Raw genomic sequence first — 13,450 nt, forward strand, 5'->3', positions numbered from 1 at the left:
GCACAGTGCTGCTCTCCTACAGGCACTGCAGCCCTAATACCTGTCATCATTTAGTCCTCACATTACACAACTTGTCTTTTATAGTTGAAAGTGACACATAAAATGCACATTTATGTTTTTATTTATTTTTTACTGTATATCTGTAGCTCTTACTGCCAGTTATATGATAAAAAACAAACATGTCAGACAGTAGTCTCAGTTCAGCATGTTACTAACACTAGTATTGCACAATATAACCAGGTCAGTATCAAGAATAAATAAATATATTTTATTACACATTGTTTATATTGTAAGTACCTGGGCGAGGACAGGCACAATATAGTTAATTATATGTTATTTGTATTACTTTAAATTATCTTCCTACCTTTTTTTTATGATAATGTTGCCACTAGGTGTCACTGTTGTATTGATGTCCTATTATTAATTTCCCTCTGTAGGCAAAGCAATGTCAGCTACTATTCTTAATAGTGGAGGCAGGAATCAATTCACTCGGGAGTAGGCAACTTTAATTTCTTTACTGAACATTTACAGAAATATAAACGGGAAATAAATCTTTATAACCATGATGTTTTCTCTTTACACAATACTGTAAACTATAAAGTGTATTACATGGTGTTTATTGATAGTCAATTATATGTTGTAACAGTCTGGTAATACAGAACCTACTTTTATTTTCGATCTTAAATAAACAATATTTCCAGGAAAGACAGCAACAGCAGTATTTTCTATTGTCAGCTCAACTAAATAAGTATTTTCCTTGTGAATTGATCGCACCAATTACCTGTTAATGTTTAGCTTGACAATAGGAATTGCTCACAATTCAGATATGCTTAATGAATGATTTGTATCAGTAGTGTGGTATTATGTGTGTTCTCAATCACACAAGATTAAATAGACAATGTGTGATTGCGCAATCGGTAAATAAAATAGGTGACAGAGATCTCAAATGTTTAGATAGCTCAGAGTTTCTGTTTGTTGCTATAAACGAAGGCAAAAGCTAACTCTCGGCTTTACATTTATATATACAACGATCAGCCACAACATTAAAACCACCTGCCTAATACTGTGTAGGTCCCATTTGTGCCGCTAAAAGAGCTCTGACCCATCAAGGCATGGACTGCACAAGACCTCTGAAGGTGTCCTGTGGTATCTGGCACCAAGACGTTAGCAGCGAAGTCCTGTAAGTTGCGAGGTGGGGGCTCCATGGCTCGGACTTGTTTTTCCAGCACATCTCACAGATGCTCGATCAGATTGAGATCTGGGGAATTTGGAGGCCAAGTCAACACATTGAACTCTTTGTCATGTTCCTCAAACCATTCCTGAACAATTGTTGCAGTGTGGCAGAGCACATTATCCTGCTGACAGAGGCCGCTGCCATCAAGGAATACTGCTGTCATGAAGGGGTGTACTTGGGCTGCAACAAGTTTAGGTAAGTGGTACGTGTCAAAGTAACATCCACATGAATGTCAGCAGAAGATTGCCCAGAGCATCACACAGCCTCCGCCGGCTTGCATTATTCCCATAGTGCATCCTGGTGCCGTCTCTTCTCCAGGTAAACAACGTACACGCACCCAGCCGTTCACATGATGTAAAAGAAAACATGACTCATCAGACCAGGCCGCCTTCGTCCATTGCTCCATGGTTCAGTTCTGGCGCTCAGGTGCTTATTATGGTCACTTTCGGCAGTGCATAGGGGTCAGCATGGGCACTCTGACCAGCCCCATATGCAGCAAGCTGTGATGCTCTGTGTGTTCTGACATCTTTCTATCATAGCCAGCAGTAACTTTTTCAGCAATTTGTGCTACAGTATCTCTTCTGTAGGATTGGACCAGGCGGGATAGCCTTCAATCCCTACGTGCATCCATGAGCCTTGGGCGCCCATGACCCTGTCGCTAGTTCAACTGTTGACCTTCCTTGGACCACGTTTGTTAGGTACTAACCACTGCATACCGGGAACACCCCACCTGCCATTTTGGAGATGCTCTGACCCAGTCGTCTAGCCATCACAATTTGGCCCTTGTCAAAGTCACTCAGATCCTTACACTTGCCAATTTTCCTGCTTTCAACACATCAATGTCAAGAACTGACCGTTCACTTGCTCCCTAATGTATCTCGTCCCTTGACAGGTACCATTGTAATGAGATAATCAATGTTACTTACTTAATTTGTCAGTGGTTTTAATGTTGTGGCTGATCAGTGCATACGCTCAGGGAGTAGGGGGTATACGGTGGTACGCCATACCACCACTTCACCTACTGCCTTCATTGTAAAACTAACAAATTCCATTCACTTACATTTCCATTACATTTTTCATACCTCCACTAGAAAATCCCACAGTATAAACCTTAAGGGTAATTTATATAATTTAATTAAAAGGACCTTAATCCTTTGGATAACTGCTCCTCTTTCTGTCCTACCCTTGCCTATAGCCAGATGCTGTTTATGTGAAGGCTGAGGGGTAGATTTATCCAACCTTCTAAAAAAGGAAAAGTGGATGTGTTGCCCATAGCAACTAATCAGATTATAACTATTATTTTCTGTACTGGAATGTAGAATATATTAATCAGTAGCTAGAATCTGATTGGTTGCTATGTGCAATATCTCCATGTTTACTTTATAGGTTTGATACATTTATCTCTCGCACGCAGCCACGTCCGAATCCAGCTTTGGCCATCTCAGTTACTTGTTTTCCTGCCGTATCTCTTGCTCCAGCTACAGGGCTACTCTAAGTTCTGATCAGCAGTGATGACAGTCTCGTATGCACGCTATAACATGCATGCAAGTCTTCAGTCATGAGCAGGTCACAATGCGATGTACACAGAGATGGTACAGCTGCTTTTTAAAACTGAAAACATTTACTTTCTTTTAAAGAGGCAATTAGCATAAAGTACATCTCCTCTTAGAATGTAATTATTTAACATCATTGTTCGATTATTTTTTTAGTTACTTATTTGACAGTCCGGTCTTTTATCTGAAAACACAATGTGTTAGCAAGTGATAAGTTACGTTTTAATTCAGCAGTAAGTGGGTTACCATTTATTGGAATAGAAATGGCTCGATTCGGAATTCGCTTTACCTCTATCTGTTACATGCAGACACTGAAGCTGTCTTAGTAATAAGGCTGATTAACTTCCATCACTCTGTGTGTTTAGATTTTGATGAGGGTGTAATATACTGCGTGAATTTCCCTAATCAGTCATGTCCCTAAATCCCAGCTACCACTGATAGTCACATAGGAGCAGGCTCCATTCTCATCACATCCTCCCATTCCCGGTAACAAGACTTTTTTCGGGCTGTACCCACTCTATGGAATTCCCTCCCTCGCACAATAAGACTTTCCTCTGGTCTACAAACTTTCAAGCTTTCTCTGACAACTCAACTCTTCAGGCAAGTTTATAATAATCCTCAACCACCCTGTTAATCTCACTAGATTACCCTATTACCACCCGTTACACAATCCACACAAGACAACAACCCTCTGACAAACATTGCTGTGTGACTGGATCATATAGCATATTAATCCCTTTTTGGTTTTTTTTACCTTTGCAATCTGGCTGGACCGAAATACAATATGTAAACTTAACCTCATGTATCCAATTCCCATTGTCCCATAGATTGTAAGCTTGCGTGCAGGGCCTTCTCACCTCTTTTTCAGTTTTACCCAGTTTGTTTACTACTGTGTTTGTCCCCAATTGTAAAGCGCTACGGAATATGTTGGCGCTATATAAATAAATGATTAAGATGATGATGAAGCTCCCTTAAAGGGACAATCCCTTTTTGACTGGAGTTCTTCTGTAAAAAGTTTATCCAATTTTGGCTAACCAATGTGTAATATAAGCTGCCTCCCCTTTACAGCATACATTATGCCAGGAGCCAGATGATCCCGGCTCATCCTGCACTACAGTTGTTCCTGTCCTTTTCTAAGCTCTATTAAAGAGAAACAGAAGGAGAGAGTCCCTTATTTGGGGTGAGGGAGGGGAAAGTTCAAGGCATGATTAAGAGTTCAGGCCACCCTAGGCTAATACACTCACAGCGCCCCCTGCACCTTCCATGCCAGGCTAATATGCGTTAGGTAAAAACAAACTTGTCCTTAATTTTAAATCCATATTCTTCAGCTCCATTTGGCTTTTCAAAAAGGTCACAGCAATCGTTGCCACTCATTTCGTTTTCATTAAAATAAGAACTGTACATCAGACCGGAGGAGGCGGCTGTCACGCCTGCGACTAACGCCATCCTTGTTTCTCCTATTCGATAATCCACAAGAGCCCGCCCAAGGATGACTCATTAACCTGATTCATCAAGGCATGTATCTGCTGAATTTGAGTGTATCGTACGCAAAATCACCCTGCGCAGGTCCAGAACCGGGAGATACGTTTGTGAATGCAGCTTGTTTACTCCGTCTTCGAATGCAAAGGACACTTTCTATAGCCTGCGATTTCGGAGAGGGAATGGGGTGGAGAAGGGGCATTTTGCTGCATTCAGTGTACAGTAAGGGCCGTGCCAAACTTCAGCCATGTCCGAATCAAGGTCTGGACGTCTAGGAGGTTTTCTGCCGTATCTCTTGCTCCAGCTAGAGGGTTAGTCTAAGTCAGGGCCATCTTAACAATATTATGGGCCCCCGGGCAAAGCAGTGCACTTGGGCCCCTACCTACACAACCACTCACAGGAATAAAAATGTAAATTATCAATAAAATGAAGTTATTTATTGGTACCTGCAACAAAAGTGTTTAAAGATTAAAAACATGCTGTATAGCTATGCCTTGATACATGGGTAGATTTTTTTTCTATTGGGCCCTGCCTATGGGGCCCCTATGCTCGTGGGGCCCCCGGGCAACTGCCCAGCGGGAAAGACGGCCCTGGTCTAAGTCCTGGTCAATAGTGATGACAGTTACTTAGGCTGGTGTCCGATATATGTGTTACGTTCATTTTGCGTTCCTTGATGAATCATAAATTTTGAAGTTGCATTTTCACTCTTCACCAATCCCACAAAAGTATTCGTAGATTGATTTTTCAGGGTCAGTTTGCAAACTACGATTATGGATTTGTAGCTGTCAATGCAATAAGCAGACGAATAGGGATCTGGGAAAAAAGAAAAAATCTGATTGTCCATGTTTTGCATTTTTGACAATATCCTTTACTGTAGTCTTATTTCTTTTATTTTTCATCAATATTTAATACAATGACAGCAAAACCAATATCCTCTATTGTCATCCCACCTCTGGGTTTCCAGCATCTATACAACACATAGTAATGCGTTTAGCCATAAGTAAAATATGACAATTTACTGTTCACACAAACACTCCCGCAAACCAAACATTTGTACATTACGGTGGGAATTAAGTAAATCCATGATCAGGCTTCTGAATGTCAACGCTGATTATTACTAAGAGCAACCTTCGGAATTTTATCAAAACCTTTCCCTCTGCTATTAAACACCCACATTAATCAGCAGTTACTGGCATAACTGCCCTCAGAAGTGGAAGTATTTGTTTTAAGTGTTAATGACAGGAAGCCTCTTTGTAAGAAATGTCTGTAGATCTATTAGACAGCTGGGAAAAGAAAGGCTTTGTGCAGGCAGTATACAGTATAAAGACATGATTTCCTTACAAAAGCCTAGGTAAGAAATACGTAGGAGGAAATTACATCTAATCAGTGGAGCCAACCATTAAAACATAATTCCTAAACCTACAGAGCTGGGAAAAGGTTTTTGGGGGTCCTGGGAGCACTTAAGACAGGGGAATCCTATGGTCTAAAATTAAGAGCACAGTGCCGTTCAGGGAGAGAGTTAATCACTAATCCAATTTTGTGTCACATGGTTCTGACAACACTATTAGCCCCTTGATGATAGTAATTAATAATAGTGCCCCCTTAATCATTGTAATAAATAGCAGCCCCCCCTTGATTCTTATGATTATTAATAGGGCCCACTTGATTGTAATTAATATTAGTGCCCCCTTGATGATAGTAATTAATAATGATGCCCCTTTGATGATAGTAATTAATAATAGTACTCCATTGATGATAGTAATTAATAATAGTGCCCCCTTAATCATTGGAATTAATAGCAGTCCCCACTTGGTTATTATAATTAATAATAGTGCCCCCTTGATGATAGTAATTAATAATAATGCCCCCTTGATGATAGTAATTAATAATAGTACTTCATTGATTATAGTAATTAATAATAGTGCCCTCTTAATCATTGGAATTAATAGTAGTCCCCCCTTGGTTATTATGATTATTAATAGAGCCCACTTGATTGTAATAAATAATAGTGCCCCCTTGATGATAGTAATTAATAATAGTGCCCCCTTGATAATAGTAATTAATAATAATGCCCCCTTGATGGTAGTAATTAATAATAATGCCCACTTGATGGTAGTAATTAATAATAGTACTCCATTGATGATAGTAATTAATAATAGTGCCCTCTTAATCATTGGAATTAATAGTAGTCCCCCCTTGATTATTATGATTATTAATAGAGTCCACTTGATTGTAATTAATAATAGTGCCCCCTTGATGACAGTACTTAATAATAATACCCTCTTGATGATAGTATTTAATTATAGTGCCTCCTTGATGATAGCAATTAATAATAATGCCCCTTAATTGTAATTAATAGTAGCCCCCCTTGATTATTATAATTAATAATAGAGCCCACTTGATTGTAATTAATAATAGTGCCCCCTTGATGATAGTAATTAATGACAGGGCCCCTTGATGATAGTAATTAATAATAGTACACCCTCAATCATTGTAATTAATAATAGTACCCCCTTAAAAATTGTAATTAATAATAGTGCCCCTTTGATGATAGTAATTAATAATAGTACTCCATTGATGATAGTAATTAATAATAGTGCCCCCTTAATCATTGGAATTAATAGCAGTCCCCCCTTGGTTATTATAATTAATAATAGTGCCCCCTTGATGATAGTAATTAATAATAATGCCCCCTTGATGATAGTAATTAATAATAATCTTAATCATTGGAATTAATAGTAGTCCCCCCTTGGTTATTATGATTATTAATAGAGCCCACTTGATTGTAATTAATAATAGTGCCCCCTTGATGATAGTAATTAATAATAGTGCCCCCTTGATGATAGTTATTAATAATAATGCCCCCTTGATGGTAGTAATTAATAATAGTACTCCATTGATGATAGTAATTAATAATAGTGTCCTATTAATCCTTGGAATTAATAATAGTCCCCCCTTGATTATTATGATTATTAATAGAGTCCACTTGATTGTAATTAATAATAGTGCCCCCTTGATGACAGTAATTAATAATAATACCCTCTTGATGATAGTAATTAATTATAGTGCCCCCTTGATGATAGCAATTAATAATAATGCCCCCTTAATTGTAATTAATAGTAGCCCCCCTTGATTATTATAATTAATAATAGAGCCCACTTGATTGTAATTAATAATAGTGCCCCTTGATGATAGTAATTAATGACAGGGCCCCTTGATGATAGTAATTAATAATAGTACACCCTCAATCATTGTAATTAATAATAGTACCCCCTTAAAAATTGTAATTAATAATAGTACCCCATTAATCTTTGTAATTAATAATAGTACCCAATTAATCACTGTAATTAATAGTAGCCCCCTTAGAGTATTGTAATTAATAATATAGCCCACTTGATTGTAATTAATAGTTCCCCCTTGATGATAATAATTATAGTAATAAATAATAGTGCCCCTTAATCACTCTAATTAATAGTAGTCTCCCCTTCATTATTGTATTTAATAATAGTGTCCCCCTGATGACTTACCTTCTGGCTTCTCCCTTCTGTGGCTGTCCCACCTTTGTGCACAGAGGCTCCGTTCAAGCGTTGCGGCTGTGACATAATAAGACTTATTCCTGGGCAGGTACAGCCGCATAGTCCAGCCTCCGAGCTTCCTGTAGGTTTTACAGGCTGCATCCTCAGTGTCTCAGTGATTCTCTGTAACTGGTTACCTAACAGGCTGCAATTTGTGTAGGTGACGGGGAACTTTACATTGCTGAAAAGATGACTTGTTTATTGTGGATGTAAAAAGAATTTGCAGTTGGAATTCTTTATTGCATTCACATTTTTTTTATTGAAGTCAACATTTTTATACTACAGTGATAATTTTAATTTATTTATCTTGTCATCTCCCCCCATCTGCTGATAGCCCCCCACCTCCCTAATACCAGTAATACTATATACACATGGAAGGGAAAGACAAATTGAGCTGATATTTTAATAGACTAAAATGAAAGTTTTTTGGTGTATATTCAAATAAGCTCCAAACCTAATTATACAAGTTCTTTACAGCGTCATCTAGATACATTCTTAAATAAGGTCTCCACACTGGCATTTTAAATTTCACTGCTGTCAACGCCTCATATTGGCTGACTGTACGCTTAATATTGAATGTTGATGTGGCAGTGGAGTGGGGGGTAACCTACAAACAGCAGTACCCCTCCTGGTTATATAAAAGTTAGGAAAAGGGGGTTTACTGTTAGAAAGTATGTTAGAGATGTGTTCTTTAATCAATATGGTTTCATGTGAGGATGAAATCTCCACTTTTAATAAACAATAAACTGCACAGAGAGACCGCCTACAGTTTTTAAAACAAAAGTCATTAAAATAGATGGATCTTTCAGAGTGATAGTGACACTGACTATGTGGAGCAGGAACTGATGTGAGTTCTCTGTACAGCGCTGCGGAATTAGTGGCGCTATATAAATAAATGGTAATAATAATAATAACAATAATAATTGTTGTTCTACAGAAACTTGCATTGTTGGAAACATGATATTGTGTTAAGAAGTAATCTAAGATCAATTCATTTATCAATTTATCTTTTCTAAGTACCAGCTGTACAATTTAATTTTATTTTCTTTCAATCGTCATTCCCATTAATAGCCATTTTTAGTCCTTCTGAGAGCACAAATCAAATCAATCAATGAGTAGTTCATTTTGTAGGGCCAATCCGTTGATCCACTGTACTGATACATGGGATGGAATTAAAGAACTATAGTAAAACACTATATTTTAGTATAAATAGTTTCCTGTAAGATTTGCAGTCCCTTTAAGCTGAACAGATGAAAAGTTATTTTATACACTTGTCTATAGTTGTATTCTGAACTTTTTCCACTAGGTGGCACTATCAGAATTTTAAAACCACTACCAAGGTGATATCTGTCACAGTTAATCAAACCTTTGCAGCTGTTTAGCCATTGGCGTATGATGGGAATTTTCTGATTAACAGTGATGTCATTTTTGTAGCAGCTCTTCTAAAGCAGATATACAGCCTTGAAATAAAACTTGACATTGGTCTCATCAAAATAAAGTAGAATATAAACATATTTAATGCATAAAAAAACATAAGTATCTAATCAGTAAGCAGAATAATTATAGCTTACACATGCAATTTCCCAGAAGTCATTTCCCCTGAATTAAAGAGATTTTTTTTCACATGTAGTCCCTATGTTAAAATCCTTCCAAACTCTTTTAATGGATTCAATGAGTGTTGCGATATTGGTTCCCATGATAAGCAGGAAGCTAATTCTGCACTAATTAGCCCCAATTAGAGTGAAAAAGGATGTTGTTATCACTTCTAGATCTTTTGGCTAACATTAAGGGTCTGATTTTGAGTTAGGAGCAAAGCAAAGAAAAGGAGCAACATTACACCTGGACAAACCATGATACAATATTTTTTTGCACAAGGAAAATACTGTCTTTTTCATCTAGCACACAAATACTTGATAGCTTCATATTTACACTGAAATTGAAGTTGATCTATATGACATGCCTTACCCATACGTTCCAACATTTCCTCGTTGGCTTCAGGGAGATCCCGGGGGACGTAAGCGTGCAGGGCGGGGCTTGACAAATCACATAATTTTGGCACCGCCCCCTAAACAATTGTCACAATTGTGGCCAATTACAGCAGGGGGCGAGTCAAGATGACTCAATATTTGCGTCATTAAGCCCCGTCACTTATCTATTGCGAGAACAAGAACCGGGAGGTTGCCCTGCTCTCCCGGGAGGTCTCCCACAAATGCGGGAGTCTCACGGACATTTCGGGAGAGTAGGCAACTATGCGTTAAAGAAAAGCAGCTAATGAATCTCTAGAGACTGAAGTGTCTTTTACATTTCTGTCTCCATTACTGAAGTCATGTTGTCTTACCTGTCAGTCTTTGATTAAATCTTGGTCTCCATGAAAATGGCCACCTCCATAGGCATCAATACATGGACATAGGACACAATTTCTGAACTGTGTCATCATGCCACAGATGGTGAAGCCAACCACGTCTTGTACTGGCTCAGCATCAGGGAGAATGCCAGACTCTTCAGGGAGTGAGGGAGATCACCCCTATTTCAGGGAGTCTCCCTGACATTCAGGGGGATTTGGCAAGTATGGTCTTACCCCAACTATAAATCTGTCTCTACATTTTAAATTTACCTCCCCCTCCAATGCAACATGGTTTTGCCAAGGTGCAAAGTTACTCTTTCTTTGCTTTGCTCCTAATTCAAAATCAGGCCCTAAATGTGCATGGACTGATCAAACAACGTGGTAATCAGACTGCATAATAGGGCACAGGGTCCCGGGTGGGGTTCCCACCGTAATTTTTTGTTTCCCCATATACAGTTTTTTTTAATATAAGTGGCTGACGCTCCTGGGGCTAGCTGGAATCATCTGGGCCAGCTCTGATCTAAAGGGGCGGCCCCCCACAGATACTATTGCAGATAGTCCAAAATATATAACAATGTGTATATATCGGGCGCTTATGAGTTCCAGATAGGCAGCCTGGTACCAAATCCCTTTGCTTTTAGCTGCCTGTCAATTCGGGCCGTGGTTCTAATTCTGGTCTCACAAAATTACCACATCTCCTGAGACTGGATAAAGAACTGTCTGCACCCGTAAGGACAAGCAGCTAACAGCAAACAGATTTGCTGCCAGACGGGGAGCTGGAACAGTAGGAAGGAGGTCTTAGTCTCTCACCGTGATGTCTGAATTATTTAGAGAGGTCCTCAGGGTGCATACATTAGGGGGGAGCCCTCTGAGAACAAAACCCCAACCAGGGAAAGGGGAGACCCCGATTTTGAAGGGGATCAGGTCACAACCCTAGCAGTGCTGGCTGCATATACAGAGAGTAGGAGTCTTAAGCCCGGACAGGAGGAGAACCCCATAACAAGAAAGAGGGGTCCCCACATCTAAAGGGGAAAAGAGGATAACCCCCTACACAGAGTAAAGAGGGGGTAATGGCTGAATGTGTCAGGTGGAGCACCATATCTTCAGGAAAGGAGAGTCCCCTGAATAAGAACTAGAGAGTGTCCTGTGAAGAGACTCTCAGGACTCAGAAGGTTGATGCAGACAGGCAACATTGTGCGTAAAGGAGGAGCAGAGAGTATACTTGAGAGGAAGTGTCAGAACCCCAAGCAAGATATGTATCACCCCTGTGGAGGTGGGGTGAGATACAGATGGGAGTACACAGAGAAAGAGTGTGTCAGGACTGCACAGGAGAGAAGATGCCCTAGATGTGGGAAATGTCTTACAACATAAAAATGTAAGTGAGGGTTCTGAAGAATGCTAGAGTGAGATCCAGCTAAGTACTAGTTTGTAGAAGACCTGTAAATTGTGCGATTACTTTAAGAATTGTGCTGGTGAATCAAGATGATGTACATATTTGTTTTCATGTTATTTATAACTGTTAAAGAATATGCAGGAGTAACGAGGAGTGTAAATAAAGATATTGTATTTTGTGGTAGAGAAGGGCTGGTCCCCAAATCATTGAGACATCTCTTTGCACTGTACCCTAAGGTACCCCACCTGTGTCCCAACAACTTAAAGAGACCTTGCTGAAAACCTGCATGTGCAGGGAACCTCTGGTCGTTTATACCCACGTCAGAGAGCGAGCCAGGGCAAAGTGCAGGGGAGGAAGGGCATTCCCACCTATGCACCTCGATACCCCAGGGTCACACCTGGATTTATTACATGCGATCAGTTTGGGTATGTGAAATTTTTATTACTTCACTCAGAGAGCGTCTGGATATGATCTTCAAAGCACAACAAGTATACAATGTGTTTCCTTAAAAATATAGGAAGAAACCCAAAGATCAGCAGCTCTGAACTGGTGCAAAATGCAAGTCATAGTGCTGAGCAGAAATGGCCACGGGCCCCCTAACAGCAAGAAACACCACTAAAAAGGATCCATATAATCCTCATATTCTTGCTCAGGAAAAGGAAATCTCATTTCTGTAAAGCGCTCCAAAACTAGGTGCACCCTGTGAGCCTCCTCCATCCTACTCGGAACGCCCTTACGTCAGCTCAAAGGGGCCTCACTGTGCTCTGGTGGGTGTGGGGCGGGTCTGTCGCTAGAGGTCCCAGCACTGGCTGGTGATTCGTCTGGAGGTTTGCCAGGTCAGATAACAGGAATCAATCAGAAGCAAGGTAACAGCAATATATTCTAAAGAAAACACCAGGATTTTGGCACTGTGATGACTGACATAAAGTGGCTGAAAGGGAGCCACATGTTTAACCCTTTCCTGACAGGCACATCATTTTTCTTGTTTCTTTGGTGGCATTTGACCTTAAATGTTCCAGGTGCAAAATTTCTATCATTTTTGTTACATGCAGAATTCAAACAACACCATAGAGCATAATGAACAAGCAGCTCTGTCTATTTATAGGGTATAATACCAAGAAATGTGGAATTTAAAAATACATTGTGAAATTGCCATTCCTTGGAATGGGAAAGCAAAAGTGGAATAGGAAAACTGAATAACTGGAATTTTGCATCGCTCCAAAGTTTGCAATTTCACTGTGCAATGTGATTGGCACAAACTTCACTCACTTCTCGTATTTGCCTTCACAAGAAACTTAAGGTAAATTCCATGTAAGTTTTCTTCAGAAATGTTTTTGATTTTTCCACCCTTTCTTAAAGTGCAGATTTGTGAAGCGCTGGGCTAATGTCATGTCATGGATCGTCCCTCCCATCTCTGCCACGAAAGACTGTAAACCTTGTAGAGTTGCCATGCCTCTCGGTGGTCTTCCTAACACGTGAAATCTAATATCCTTCCTGTGACTGGTGAGTTTTAATAACCTTTTCTCGGATGTTCTTTGATCTTCACAATGAAGCCCACATACGTGTTAGCTTTAGAGATGCACTGATCAACTCTGGCGCCTCGCACAGACAGGTATATTAATTTGTGAAAAAATTCAAATGCTTTAATTGTGCGCAAGCAGACTCAATTGTCGATTAATTATCAATTGTCAGTTGATTATGTAAATTCTCTTTTTAGGTATATCGTAGAAAAAAAGGATGACTAATATAATACATTTCTGTCTAATTTATGTTTGTAATTAATTCATAAAAAGCATTAGAGTTGTTTGTCATTAAAAATTTGCATTGCAGAGTCTTTTCGGTGGATCAGCAGTAAGAATTCCCGAATAAATC

Source organism: Mixophyes fleayi, chromosome 8 (genome assembly GCF_038048845.1).
Source record: "Mixophyes fleayi isolate aMixFle1 chromosome 8, aMixFle1.hap1, whole genome shotgun sequence".
Classification (NCBI taxonomy): Eukaryota; Metazoa; Chordata; class Amphibia; order Anura; family Limnodynastidae; genus Mixophyes; species Mixophyes fleayi.